Below are 15740 nucleotides of genomic sequence, written 5' to 3' on the forward strand. Positions count from 1 at the left end.
CTCTGGCAGCTTGTTTTTTTTTTCAGATGCTTCACCAGGTTGTTTGCCCAGGTACCCCTGTACGCGCCAAGCATACTTCGATGCTGCATTACAAGAGGCCCATACTTTTAAGCCGCACTTGCCAGTCTTACTCGCCATGCACTGCCTGAATGAGCAGTGGCCATGAAACGGTACTAAGCGCTCATCCACAGTTACATTTGGACCAGGATTGTAAAGCTTGGGCAGACGATCGACCCAGACGATAAACCACAACAACAAGCACAGCGTAGGTGAGAAAATGGCTTGCAAACTTGCTAATGTTTGCGATGTTAGCTAATATTGTTTGCTTTAGCTTACCCCTGAAAAAGTACCCTAAGCTTTCTTTTGAATAAAGCTTACAGTTGTAATAAATTAAAATTGCATTTATAATCAAACTGTGATATGTTTTTTTTCTTTGAACTTTGAATGGTAAAAATTAAGAATAATAATAGAACAATAATAATTCAGTAGGTATGCAAGGGGAAGATCTTCACATGCAAATATAAAAAGGGTTGTCTGGGGAGAAATAGTGTCATCTCTGACATGAAAAATGTGACGTCTGTGTTTGAGCAGCTAATGCCTATGTGCTGTCATCAGCACCAGGGATGCAAGGTCAACTTCTGTGCTGCTAATAGTTGAGCATGTGTAAAATGTCAAGTCAACCATTAGAGGTCAGGGGGCACCGTGGTTTTGATAAAGTATGGAATATAGTATGGAAAAACAGAGAAATTGTGTACTGCTAGCGCAACTTAGCATGCTAAACCAGCATACATGCTAATATCTTTGAAACGGGCCTAGTACCAGGTATTTATGAGTATGAAGAAATACTTGATGTGTTTGTGGCACTCTGAGTTAGACAGAGCTGTTCATAAGGATAGTGCAACATCGAAAGTTATCTCGGGTCATGTTGACACTAAGACAATAAGTTTTACGTTTTTTGTGGCAGCTACACTGAAAATGATTAAAAAAAAGAAGAAAAAAATCCCCAAATTTCCATTTTAAGAAGCTACATAGGAGGCCTTGTGCTTAGATTAATGTTTTATATCATTTTCTTAGGTTTGAGTATGATTTCAGGTCATTATATCCCCAGGACAATAGGAGGGTCAAGTTTGCATGAGCAAAACCTTTAGGAGTATTGGTCAGTTTGTGGGACAATGACACACCACAATTGTAAAATATATTCAAAGTACTTCTTTCATCATGTCTTTGCTAGAGTGCATCTCCTTGATGAAAATGATTTTTGTTGCTCTCAATGAATCATCATTGGATGCAAAGAAAGATCTTTGATTAATGAACATATGACCCAAATTATCCATACAATTTTTTCCTTATTTACTTCAGCCTACAGGCATTGGATTTTAAACAATAGTAAGACTTTTGCTTCTGTAATGCTTTGCGAAATTACTTACGAAAAAGAAAAAAAAAAGAGTTAATAACAGATAGTATATATGCAGAATCTAAGGTATAACATTGGCACCCTTCGCCTTTTTTCAGGCACTAATGTGGAGGTCACAGTGATCGTATGAGAGAGTTGCCCCGCCAGAGTCTGCCAGTGTAGAAAAACCAATTACCCTGACAATGCCAAAATTCCCAGAAATGGATGTCTAAAACAGCATGTGTTCCTAACCCTGTGCCTCTCCAATGCTTTTTACACAATGGAAACCCAACATTTCTCTATCCATCACATTTGTCATAAAATATACCTATTCCATGATGGTAAAAAAAACAAATAAATTAAAAAAAAAAAAGTATGTTAAACAATTTGTTTGTTGAATGGCTAGTTTATTTAGGTTCATATAAAAGTGGCCTAAAAAGCTCTTGACGGAATAAAGGACACGGAGGTTGAACTGTTCAAGTAATGTCTGGTTCTGAGCCAGGAGTTTAGGATAATGAGGCATCTCTGAGTGCTGTCTTTCTGTTTACTGTGGTTAGCATAGATTTAGCTATAATGGGCTGCTCCACTTCGCTAAATCAGGTGTTATGCATTCCGGCTGGGTCCAGCTGCTCAGGGAGCTTTTGCCTCCTTCCAGTTTTGGAGAGGCTGCTGATTTCTACTTTAATTCCTGTCCTTTCCAATCATTATTGAGGGATAAACAAAACGGCAAAGCACTGCTTCTCAGGCCGATGGTTATATCGCTCCCCTTCTGAAGAATGGTAGGCATTAGAGTTTGTGTAATCAGCTTCATTTCAAACACTAAACCCAGGACAAAAAGCATAACTATTGTGAAAACAATTGCACATTTTGACTTGATTTTATTGTATTATAAAATTTTGAAAACATATATCAAATATATTATTTCACTTTCTATTTAACTTTTCCCTTACCTAATTCATGTTGGAATATATATTTTGACCAATACAAAGCACATATGGATTTGTTGAACTTTTTTCATAATAGGAATATACTTTTACACAATGTAACTTCATTTTGCGTCTTCAACAAAGTAGGTTGCAGTGGGATAATAAAGTTCACATTCAAATACTTACATAAAACATTAAATATTTCCCAAAAAAGCTATTTGAAATGTCTCAGATACATTAATGTTATAATGTATTTTCATGTAAGTTAAAATGTAACCGCAAATGCAAATGGTGTAATTCCCAGAAAAATGAGAAGGCTATGGTATTCCAAAAGCTCACACTGATCACATGCTAAAATGGCGAGTAAGGTTGAAGGAGTAACCCACCTCTTTAGGTCATGGCAGTATGTGGGAGTTCAGTTCTAACAGTATTCACTACTATATCAAATGATATTCAAGAAACTAGTGCTGAGTAATAAGCCAGATCAAAGTCCAACTTCATGTGTTGAGAGGAAAAAAAATAAACAAACCAACAAAAAAGCTGAGTGTGGTTTGTAACTATGGCAATCATGGATTATGCTCCCAATTTTTATTTTCAGGGAAAACCTTTGAGGTTTCATATGCTTTCATGTGAAACCTATTCCATACCTGTACAATAGCAACAAACAAACAGACAAACAAACAAACACAATAGCCATTTCTCCCTGCATTCCATGTTGGAGGGCATGTAAACTAAAATTATTGTTACTGTTGTAAAGGCAATTGCTTAATTTCATTAAGGTTATTACATATTAATCAATTATAAAATGCCGCTTAATCATTATCTTCTTTCTGTTTGTCTTCATTAACTCAACATCACTCACATTTCCAAAGGTTTTTCACAGGTTAATGCTATAGAGTTGATCTGATGCTCAGTTAGACACAGGTTTGTTTTCTTCTCTGATGCTTCAGATCACACCATTGTCTCATGAAGATTATGCAAAGAGTGCAGAAAACACACACACACACACTCACACACACTCTGCAAAGCTTGTATGTGTGTAAATAAAGGATATTGAGTGTGACAGGTCTCCTACGAGCATTAAACTAATACTAGAAAGCAGTTGTTATGGTATGACATCCATACACATTGAATAATATGGTTATAATGTCATGCATTTACTGTAGCCACGTTATATTGAAGGCAGACTACTGACCTGCCATGCTTTCAAACCTTTGGTGACATCCTCACAGAGGTGCAAACAAACTACCTCGGGCTATTTCATAGGGCCATGGTAAACATTTCGCAGTTGTTGCACTTTTCATTTTAAATCAAGGTCCTATTTTGGGGAGAGCTGTTTTTTTTTTTTTCTCGCAAAATAGGCAGGCAACAGAAGCCATTAGCATGAAAGAGATTTGAAAAGCATCTAGTTCTTCTGGGAGAATATTTATTAAAGGCCAAGGCATTTGCTTTTTCTGATAATGGCAGGGCTTAATACATCCTTGACTTGAATATGGGGCGTTATGAAAGGGCACATGTTGAAATGTTTGATGGATTTCATTCCTTCTTTATTTATTTATTTATTTTTTTGAGAATACATTATCCCATTTTTTTTTTTTTTTTTTTTATGCATGTTAGGTGAATATATGGTACCCCAAAAACTGAACCGAATTAAAGAGTACACAGCTATCTTGGGATGGGCAAAGATAACAAATCACATTCACAAACCAGATAGAATAAATAAATGAGTGTATTGGCACTGTCACAGATTGTGTTTTTACCACTAAAAGTGAAAGTGAAATTAGTAACAGTGAACGTTAGAGACACATGTGACTGCTAATATAATGGAACCATTAACATAAAGTGTCTTTAATAGCCAGCTTAATGTGCCTTGGCATGGATTCTAAAAGTACGTGAAACTCTTTTGGAAGGATTAAGCAACATTGTTCTACTCTATCTCCATCATCTGATGCTATGATAGTAGTAGAAAACACTGTCTATGGTGTCATTCCAGAATAAGTTAAATAAACATTCAGCTGGATCAAGATCTGATAGCTGAGAAATCAAACCACTCAGTGAACATCCGTAAACATCTGAATAATTACAATCTTACAATATTACAATGTATTTTACCACTTTCTAGTGGCCTCTAATGGGTTCATTATCAATGAGTCAAATGGGCCCACAGCTGTGTATCACATTTTATCATATATTACAGTTTTGTGTAATGTGCTGTTTTTGTTATCATTATTTATTATTTTGTTGTAGGAGTTATCTCTGGGTGCTCTCTCATTCTTAGTTTTCAGGGGAGCTGCACTTATCTTTTTAATCATCCTCCTTCAAGGCAGTTTTCTCACTGAAGATTTCTGCTCCAGACAGCCCCTTCACCGCAGTAGGTGGCACTTGTTACGGTAACCTTCACTGCATAGATTGCAGTGGTTCAAAAGGTTAATATTTGTATAAACACATGATAAGATGCGCTACCTTTCTTTGACTTCCTCCAAATGTTATCATATACTGACTGGTGCTTGTTTATCCTCTCCCTTTTTTTATCCGTTCTAGCATGGTTGGTATTTTATGTATTTTGTGTGGTATATTAAATAAAAAAGTGCATGACAAGTGATGTTGCTCTTATTGCTAAGTGTACATTTATTTACTAATAAAATTGCTCTATAAAACCAAACTAAACTGCTGCATTCATTTCATATTTTTTTAAAATATGATTAAGTGCTTCTGCTTGTTTTGGGGTAAAAAAGGGAAATGTCAAAAAATAGCAAACAGGCCTTTGCCGAGCCTGTTAATTCATGACCTTAAGCAGAATGAGCTTTTAATTGCCTAGTTTCCCTTCTTTTGACAGTAAGCTGTTTTAGAGGAACTCAAATACCATGGTCTGTACACTCGATCAGTTAGACCTACTGACAAAGAATAGGAATAAAAGATTAGCTCTTCAAATCTTCAAATTGGCTTAGTAACAACTCTACAAAATTATTTTTGTTGTCAAGATAGTGAAATTGCTCCACCTTGACAGAGGAAGAGTGAACCATTAAAGTTTAATAAGAATGGATCACTGAAGTATAAAAATATAATCAAATTAAATTTTTGAATCCAAAAGAAACTTGACCAATTAACTGATTTATATCAACTCTTGAATAGCAGAGAACTGAAATGTGAATTATAATCACCATGACAGCTACCATAGTCTGGAAGGGGGAAAATTTCTGCACAGCTCCCTCAGGGTATGTGAAATCACTTACTACATCTTTTCACATTATAGTACTCCAAAGTGAATCAGTATCCTTAGAGTAAAGTTTTACTTTCTTAATATCATCTATAACGACATCGATACCTGATAATAACTGCATCCCAGACAGGAATGTTGAATGCCAAACTCAATACAATCTGCTCTGGAGCACAATCAGATGTTTTCCTCAGGATACAGTTAAGAAATGTGAATCAAACTGTGAATGAAAGGCATCAAACATATTTCAGCTCTTCAAGGCAGTGGCTGAACCAGATGTACTTTTCAAGGCCCTGTCTAACCATGAAAGATATCTTAACAGTGTAATGAAAAATCATAACTTCACAATGAATGATTAAATGTATAGTGTTAAGCAAAACGTTTAGACAACAGAGTTGTGGAAATATTCGTGTGAAACATTGTATTCATGTATTGTGTAAAATATGCAATAATACAAATGAGAAAACAGTAAAGTAAACAGTGAACAGTAAACAGTAAAGTAGCCTGAATGGAACGACACATTTCAATGACATTATATCTGTTCAACTAACATGTTCCACTCAGAGCTAAGTTCCCAGTGGATTAAACAATTTAAACATCTGTCACTGGTTTAGACTATCTAAAACATTGCTATGAAAATCAGATATATCCATATAGATTAATTTCGCTTAGGCACAAAGTGAACTGCATCAGTGCTAAAGTACTGGGTTAAAGGCCTGGTGAAAACAAATGGGCAACACTTGTCTTAATTACAAAATAGATCCTTGCAGGAATGACTGAAGACATACCCTGCATAAAATATTTGGCAGATGTTACTATAAATACTAATCAAGCACAAATCTAATTTGATGAATAAGCAAAATAAACAACCAATCTCTACTGAACATTGGTAGCCTGACACATATCAGCTATGTGACCTCAGACAGTTATTCAGATTAGAGTAAACAGGGGAACAGAAAGTACTGAAGTTAGAATGACCATGGTTGACATGGCCTTGGTGGTCAAAGGGTCCATGGTATGGTGTTATTACTCAGATGTACTTTTTATTCTGCTGTTTTTCTGTCTGAGCTGAAAATGAAATCAGTCAAATGCTCAAATTAACAGTTTACAAATTAATAAATGTAAATAGCCTGGCACTACGCACTGGAGAAAACTGAACTTTTCATTGTAGGCAACTGTACAGTGTGCTCAGCTTGGTAAGTGATCTGTAGAAAAGATCTGGCACACAAAGTACTTTCATTTGACCTTCAAAGATTTTTGTTGAACTTAAATCATAATCAGGTAAGAGTGTTGACACCAGCCTTTTATCCCCCGCTGGTGCACTTGCCCTAATCTCCTAATAGTCTGTCTCTCAACTAATGTAATAATCCACTGACAACATAATAAAATGACTGATGATTTTTGGGCACAATATAATATGTTGTTATATTAGAGATTGGTTATTACATTAGAAAGTGAGTGACAAATGTGCTGAAGAATAAAGTAATAACTTACAATACAATATATTAACACAGAAATATCACCACTTTATCAATGCATTTTAAATGTCAAATTTTATGCTTTAATTATTGATCAGCTGTTGGCACAGCAAGCAAATCACCTGAATTCTAAGCTCCTGAATGAGCAACATGATGCTACACATCTGGGGATGAAATTGGCTTTGTTGTGACCCTGCCCATTGACATTGATTTCTCATAATGTAATTACATCACTAGTGGGTACTGCAAAAGAAATTTGATCAAATTCTGTGCAGCCATTTTTTGGTGAAAATTATTCATAGGTAGAAAAGTAAGTGTAACATAAATGTAACATCTGCTCAGCTTTGTGTGGTAGATTTATGAACATGTGCAATATTCACACTGAATCTCATATAATCATAAAATAATTTATTATGTAATGTATCATTTATTGATTTATTATCAGGCTTAAAATGGCCTGAAGGAAGCTGCTTCATCTCCAGTTTTCCAAAAACCCATAACTATGTCTCATTGTCTGTCCTTGTCGCCCCTGTCCATAATAAAAGAAACAAAATGTTGTGCTGGTCTGTGCAACCTGTTACAGAATCACAGCTACCAAGAGATAGAAGTTGGAAGTTCGACAGATAGAAGTTGGACAGTACTGTGTGTACGATTGATTTAATGAAATACAAATAAGACAGAAGTGCTAATTAACAGTATATTACCACAGCTTTTACTAGTTCACTACTAGGGGGCAGTGAAGTAGTGAAAGCTTGGATTTTGAAGTTGGGATTGGTTAGGTTCCTCTGACTTTCCCAGCTGGAAATCTGATTTCAGGGGCGTTCCTGTTGAAATTTCCGACTGGGAACTGGGAAATTCCGACTTCCAAATTCAAATGGAACGCACCATAAACCCTGGGCTAATAGTTGACCATGGGATAACTTAGCCTCTTTTCACACACATATGACTATTGTTTACATTCTAGAATGATGCGTGACTACCATTGTTTCCTTCAGCCCTGTTTCACACTGGCACCTTCTAGCCCTGTGTTTAGTAGAATTTCACAGGTTAACCCCACAAACTCTGGGCTAACCCTGCTCTGGGGCAGGGCCAGGAAGCCTTCAGCTAAAGTTGGGGTTAGCCCACTTTGGAATGTGCAGGATTGTGCCTGTGTGAAAGCTTTCTTAGCCTGGGGCTAAGATGGTTTTAAGAATGCTTTTAGCCCTGGGCTAAGCACAGTGTGAAAAGCCCTACTCTGAGTTAACCAGAAGTTACCTGGATAAGCCAGTTACCTTGCTTCGTAGTACAGCCCTCTGGAGTGCTCTCTACATATGAAATTTATTAATCAAAATCTGAAGGAAGGGAAATTTTATTTACTTTTGAAACACTCTGAGATTGCTTTTATCTATTGCAATGAATAAAGCTATCCTCCCTCCAGGAGTCATTCCACTTCTTCTGTCAAGCTGCCTTCCCACTTGATGATATACTTCTCAGAGAGGTGCAATCACCCAGGACAGTGTTTTGCATCTGTCAGTCTGTCTGTCTCTTTCTCATGCCATGTGACAAATGAATGCAAAAAGGGAAAAAATATATAGCTACTATCAAAACAAGATAACAGTATGAAAGATACATGAGAAAAATACATACAATCAATAGTGGGAGACTTCAAACAAGGCAAAGCACCTACAGGTATCTTATTTGATGGTTTCATCTGAGCTTCGAAGACGCATCAGCTGTGTTCCTGACACATACTGTTCTGGACATGTATTGAAATCTAACCATGTAGAACACGTTTCACTTATATCACAGAGCATGTATGTAGAATTAAATCATATCTTTAAGTGTCATAACTGTGTGCATGTGCACTAGCATGTGTACGTGTGAGTGTGTGTACATATGCATGAGTTTTTGACTGTGACATCAGACATTAAACCCAATGCAGCCCACAGCGGTGTGGAATTGCCCCCCACTATGTTGCTTCAGTAATGGCATATGGGGGATGTTGTTTTTAAACTTTTACCCAGATGAACTGGAATATACTCAACACTCACATTCACAGTGCTGAGAGAAACATTGTCCTGCCATTTGATACAGTTATAATGTTGCATTGCAACTATTGTTCAAACGTAATTGTTTTTTCTCTTGGATATATATTTTTTGGGAGAAGCAAAGGAAATAGAGTTGTATTTACATATTGTCCAGTGCTAGAATGATGACTTAACACAATTGCATACATTGTTTCTATTTTTATTTATTCTGGAATCTCCATTAGGGATAAACCAGCTTTTATCTGCAAACCTGAGAATGATTGTCAGTGTTGAACTTTTGTTATCCATAATTGTTTTCCCACTGGTTAAGTGTTGTCGTAGCTTTTCCCATGTTGTCCATGTTTAAAAGTTGGTATAATGCTATATCTATTGTATATATCTATATCTATATAGCTATATCTATATCTAACACATCTGTGATTTTTAGTGAGGATCAACCGCTGGGAGGACCGTCATATGAAATAGAACTGATTGTGGCCATGTTTGACATCATTTCTTCACTGAAAATGCTCCTTTCCACAAAGACATGGCATGCAAAATATCTACTTGATTTCTCACACGTTAGGGGTTAGGGGGAATTTTTAGTTATTTCCCTTTTGTAGTGCTATCTATTTGGAGAAGTTCCCTAAATTATTCACAGTTTTTCAGTATCCATGATTATTTCATTATGAATTCCACTGCTATTTTGACAACCATTTCACATGGTAGAGAACAAAACTGGAATAAGCAAGTGAACCACAAAACAACTTTCGTAATTCAGATTGTTTGTTTTACTTTTCATATCTTCAGAGGGTCTACTTTACTCAAAGGAAAGTCACAAAGGGGGTTCAATTGTAGGTAAATGTCATTACAAATGACAAACCGTAATTTACTGTAAGCAGTAAGACAAGAGTCACACAGCAGGAGTTAAGAGGGTAAAAGAAAGACAGACTGCCTCTTTGCTCTGTCTCTTTGCTCTCCAGCTGGGAAATAAGAGCAAATACTCTTGCTATATGACTTTCCAACTGTGAGGTAAGAGTCAAATATCTCTCATGCAGCAGCTATGTCTGCTTGTCTTTTTCTAGTCTCGGCAGCACTGACAAAGAACCAAGGTGCTGTATTCACTGGTCAATGAAGAGGGTCAAAGCTTAGGGGATATCAAATACATAGTGCCAGCCTTCAGGCTCTGAGCTGCCCAAAAAGACATATTTCTACAAAAGAAGGTGAGTCTGATGTGGCTTGGGCCCTTTTGAGGGGAGGAGCTAATTGTAGAGTGCCTACGACCTGCTTCTCTGAGAGCTCTGCAGGCGACAGCGGGACTAATGAAGGTATCACACCTTTGAACTGCAGAGGAGTGAATATCCACAGACTGGCTGACAAGCTCGGGTAGTGATCAGTGTGGTTTGCACAGACGATCTGGGCTGAAATGTTTGCAGTTGCCCACTGGCCTGTAACCCAGACAGACGTCTCAGGTTTTATTATTTTTTTTGTGACGATAAAGGTAGTGCTTTGCCAGAGCTTGAGATCAGTTGTTAGGTTGTGGCAAATGAAAAGTCTGGCTACTCACATTTGAGATTTCAATGCTGTTTTTTTTTTTTCTGCAGGTCCTCCACCTGCTTTATATAAGAATGATACTGTCAAGTTGCATAAAAGAGGCTGGATGCAAGTGCAGGTCCGTGTTCTCTTTATTTAAATCAAAGATAGCAAGAAAAAAAACTTCAAGGAACTTACAAATAGCAGGTTCAGGAACTCAGATAAGCGTGAAAACCAACATAACATGGGGTGAGCACCAAACAATTCCAGACAAAGAATAAGGGCAAAAGCAGGGGTGCTTATACAAGTCTTAAACAAGGCAGGACTAACTGAAAACAGGTGGGCTCAGTAACTGAACTAACAGGGCTGAAGAAGGCTTAGCTGAGAAACCAGGAAGTAACAGACAATCCAACCAAAACTGACCAACAGAGGGGGGAGACAAGAGGAATAGGGAAATGAGAGGAGCAGGGCTTGACAGATACACAGTCTTTGGAGAAATTAAAGAGGTCTAAATGGTACAATGGCTTGAGAAACCACAAAAAAGTGGATGGAACCCGACTGCATTGTGAAACAGATGGGTTATAAATGACTGTTTTTATGAAATTATTCGGGAGGGTTTTCTTAAAATCAGTTGTCAGATGATATCGATTGTTGATTTATCGCTACAACAAGCCTGTTTTCATTCTGAGAACGGAGCACCAATCTGTCATGCACAATCATAGGTAACTGATGGAGACCTGTCATAGATGATAGAGCACTGCAGAGGAACTAAATCAAGATTTATGGAGGTTGTAAAGCAGAAGAAATTTTTTCCTCTGCAACTTTGGAGGCCACAGTTCACAGACGAAAAATTCAACTCAAAAATTAAAGTAATAATGATTTTATACCTTAAAAATCCTTCCATTTATCTTTCCAGATAATATAACATTTGCATTGTTTGCCTTTATTAGCAAATGTCTTACTCTTCACTGTCATGAAGCTGAGTTACCCATTAGTGTACCCAGAAATAGCTTCTGTCTAGACTTTTAATTTTCACAGGTTTAATTACTGTGATTTCTTCTTTACATGTGTGTCAGCTCATGTTAATTGAGGTACTCCGGTTTTGTAAAATGTCCTTTTAAAATTCACGGCGGACTGAAGCCTATCAGATGTCTTCTTTGGAGCCTGTATGAAAGACAAGATGCTGAAGGTCATGAAGCAGGGCACCTGCCTGATTCATAGCCGTATCCAAGGTATCTTATCTAACAACACTGATTATTAAAACTTTGAAGGCTTAATCATCCTGGGGTTTTAAATGTACTAATTTTTGGCCAAAAATATATTAGTCCTCATTTTCACTCTGGATAATGATGATTCATTTTCACATAACTTTGGGGGTAGAGAATACAAAAATTAATGATTAGGCTTGAAATAAAGGATTCTTCAGCAGCAAAAAGAGACATCTTTTACTCTATAAAATAACAGAAACAACAACAACAACAACGACAATAATAACAATAACAACAACAACAACAACAATAATAATAATAATAATAATAATAATAATAATAATAATAATGATAATAATAATAATAATAATACAGATTCAATTCCAGCTCAGGAGTAATGTAGCCCAAGGTAGATCTACACTGAAATGCTGTCACACAGCAAAATCCATCTGTGAAAAACAAACATTTTCATAAAACACATACCGCATTCATCTGACTTATTTGTAACATTTATTTTTCAGACATTTCTCAATGGGTTAGTACTAGTTTTGGGATTGAAATGATATGCATAAATGATTAATTTTTCCATTAAGGCCCCTCAAGATATCCTCATCAGGGAAAAAAAATCTTTCCCCTTTTGCTGTTCTCTTATTTTTCAAATCTATCATTACTTGTTTACTTTTCTCCAAAGCAGAACCGCAAAAATTCCACTAAAAGTCACTGGTCTGGATGACAGATATCTCGAACAAAACAAATGGCAAATATTTTGAGGTGCTGAATTATTGGCAAGTTGATTGAATATGCTGTTAGATCCTGGTGTGAAAAAAAAACAACATATTTTGGCGATTGTTCTCCCTGATGAGGTCCTTGTTCTGAGTATTGCTCTCTAGAGATACGTCACACATCTGCTTTTCTCAGCCACAAGTGCCTCTGCATTTTCCAACTTCAATTTCTTGATCACAAGTGGTCTTACATCGTTCAACTTCAATTGGTAACAAGCTTACCTTTCAGCAAACCAAGATAAAGTGACTTGCCCTCTGAGAGTGGTTTCACAGAAGAACAGAGTAGTGAAATCTGAAATGGAATGTATGCATTACAGCATGTGTCACTGATAAACTGTAGAGAACTTATATTGTGAAATCTGGAATATTTACAGATATGGGAATGATAAAGATGACAAGGGTGTCTCTGTTTTGCACCACAGAGATCAAAGCAGAGGTTATCTGTATCTAATATGTTATCTGGATTCATGGTTTTTCAATGCATGTTGTCTTCATCTGTTTGCATAATTAAATTCAGATTCACTTGAATGTCGACCTCATTTTACCAATGGCGACTTATTGGATCCCATTTTACTAATGTGGATCCCATTTTACTAATTTCATCAAATTTCTACTCTGTGATAATAACTCAGTCCTCAAACTACTCTTTTCATGTTATAATCCATTATTGCAGTCTTTTTTATTGAACATGGATGGAAACCAGTGAGCTGATGACATGTTACATACAGCAATAGCAGTTACAGTACTGGACAGTCACACAGGGCTGGATAACAGCTATGCAGTCAATGGTATGCTATTGTGAGTTTAAGGCAAAGACTTGGATGTGAAGACCCATATATACAGCAGGGTGACAAACTTTCCCTTTCAACTTTTTTATTTCAACTTTATGACTGTGCTCCAAAGTTAATTTTTTCTTCTTCTTCTTTTTTTTTTTTTTTAGAGATGACAGCATCAGTTGCTTTTAAAAATCAGTTTAAACAGCAGTTTAATTAAATTAAGAATGAGCTGGTTCTTCAAATCAAAGCTAAAGTTGAAAACTTTTTTCATCTCTCATTTTTTTTTTCCTTTTCAGCAGCCCTTCAGTTATGTTCTTTGCATGAATGAATTCTCTAGCATGAATTCTGCAGGGGTATGGGAGCAGACAGACTATAGGTCTTTAGGAGTGTGCTCTTTTGAAGATAGCATTCATTTGTTCAGAGCAGTATGGCATACCACTGGGAACCAGGGTGGAACATATCTGAATGTTTTCTTACCCTTCTACAATAGTGAACCAGTGAATTCAAAATTACTGAATGTATGCATCAATATCCTGTCTCATTGAAGATGATGGTGCGTGCTTTCCATTTGGAGCAAGGAACAAACATCCACTTTAATAACTTAATGGTCTTTAGCATCATGGCCCTGTGTCTCTCATTTAAAAGATCCATACTGTTGTCTCCTGCTTTAGATTTAACCTTCAGTTTAACTTGAATACATGCATATGGTTCACATGAGTACAGGGCTCAAGTAATCATAAATATGTACAGGTTGTGTGGTCACCACTTGGGCTGTATGAGGCTAGTATTTAAAAGGATTTGACATGTTGCCTTTCTCGGTTTCAGCGATGTTACTTTCAGGAAAGCTCTGCCTGACAAAACAACAATCACCCAAGTTGAAATTTTCAACACTGGACACAATGAAAAAAACAAACAAAACAAAACAAAACAAAACAAAACAAAACAAAACAAAACAAATTTTACTCTAAACTCTGTTCTTTATAATGGTCTGTTATATGTCCAGTGTCCAGGCGAACCGTCTCCTTTACAGGGACTCACCCATTATATTAGAAACACTTGGCTGCCAGACACTGCATGAAGCAGGATTTCTTCAACTTCTTAGAAACTTAAGCGAACATTTTGTCGATATTATCCGATAGAAGGAAAGATGAAGAGTGTTTCTATTAAAGCACCTGGGCTTTTGGAAGGGGATTGATATAAGTTATGTAGTTGAGTAATCTCTCTGTGTGAAATAGCCTGCGCACCACACATAAATCAAGCAAGCTCCCGTTTCCTTTCAATACCCTCTTGGAACAATTTTCATGTGAAGCCTGGGAATGGTGTAAGATTAATGGTTTGTTTGGAGAACATTCTCTGGTCAAAAACCATAGAGTTCATATAATGTATCAGAAGTTACGATCGCAGACTGGTGGCCATCGGGTCTTATATTTTGCTTTATGTCAGATTGTTGTTTTCTAATACTCAGAGTAGTATGAAGTGAAACAGTCAGACGTCTGTGCCTTGAAAAATTTGAGAAATAGAGTGAATGTAGTTTAGTGAAAGGTGTTGGTATCAGAGTCAAGCGTAATACAAACACGGGGAACACACCGGGACAAGATGCTATTTAGTATAATAACAAAGGAGCTAGTTCATTTAGCTTACTTTTATACAGCATGATTTATAAAGCCATTCCATTGCCACTTCAACTACAAGAGCGGGAGCTTCTTAATAAAGCAAAAAAACAAAAAAAAGAAGACATGCTGCTCCACCAAGTATAATATTGTGACTTTACTGCTCCTCATATGCTGATACTGCTATTTAGGACAGAATATGCTTAGTTTAATAACTGAATGAATTGTCTATATCAATGAATTATATATATATGTAAGTCACTCTGATAAGTGATTTATAGCTGAATTTTCAAGAAAAACAAAGAGACAGGTATAACATGCAAACTGACACAAGAATGACTTTACTTGTATATATGTGACGGGAAAATGACTATTAATCTATGGGCACACTTTTACTATTGGGTCGGAACGCAATTCTTAATTTGTAGCAACAGGCTACATTTATTCATTTTCTAAGCCGGCTATCCTAATTAGGGTCATGGAGCCTATCCCAGCATTCATAGGGTGAAAAGCAGGGAACACCCTGTGTTTTGTTACAATTAAGTTAATGTGTCAAAAGTATTACTTTGTTTTCTTAAGTAAGTCTTTATGTGTTTCTGTATTTCGTTGTGGCCACTTTAAGAATTACAATACGTTAGTAACAGGAGTTATGTCACGCGACCAGCAATTAGAACGTTAGTGAGCAGGATACTAACAGCTGTTGTTTTATTATATCGGAGATAATCCAGCGATATCTGCATACGCCTCATGCCTTTGGTAGCATCGTGGGTATGTATTGATCGTTTAATTGTTGTCTGTGGTCGCAGATCTT

The sequence above is a fragment of the Chanos chanos genome, chromosome 8, assembly GCF_902362185.1.
Source record: "Chanos chanos chromosome 8, fChaCha1.1, whole genome shotgun sequence".
Taxonomy (NCBI): domain Eukaryota; kingdom Metazoa; phylum Chordata; class Actinopteri; order Gonorynchiformes; family Chanidae; genus Chanos; species Chanos chanos.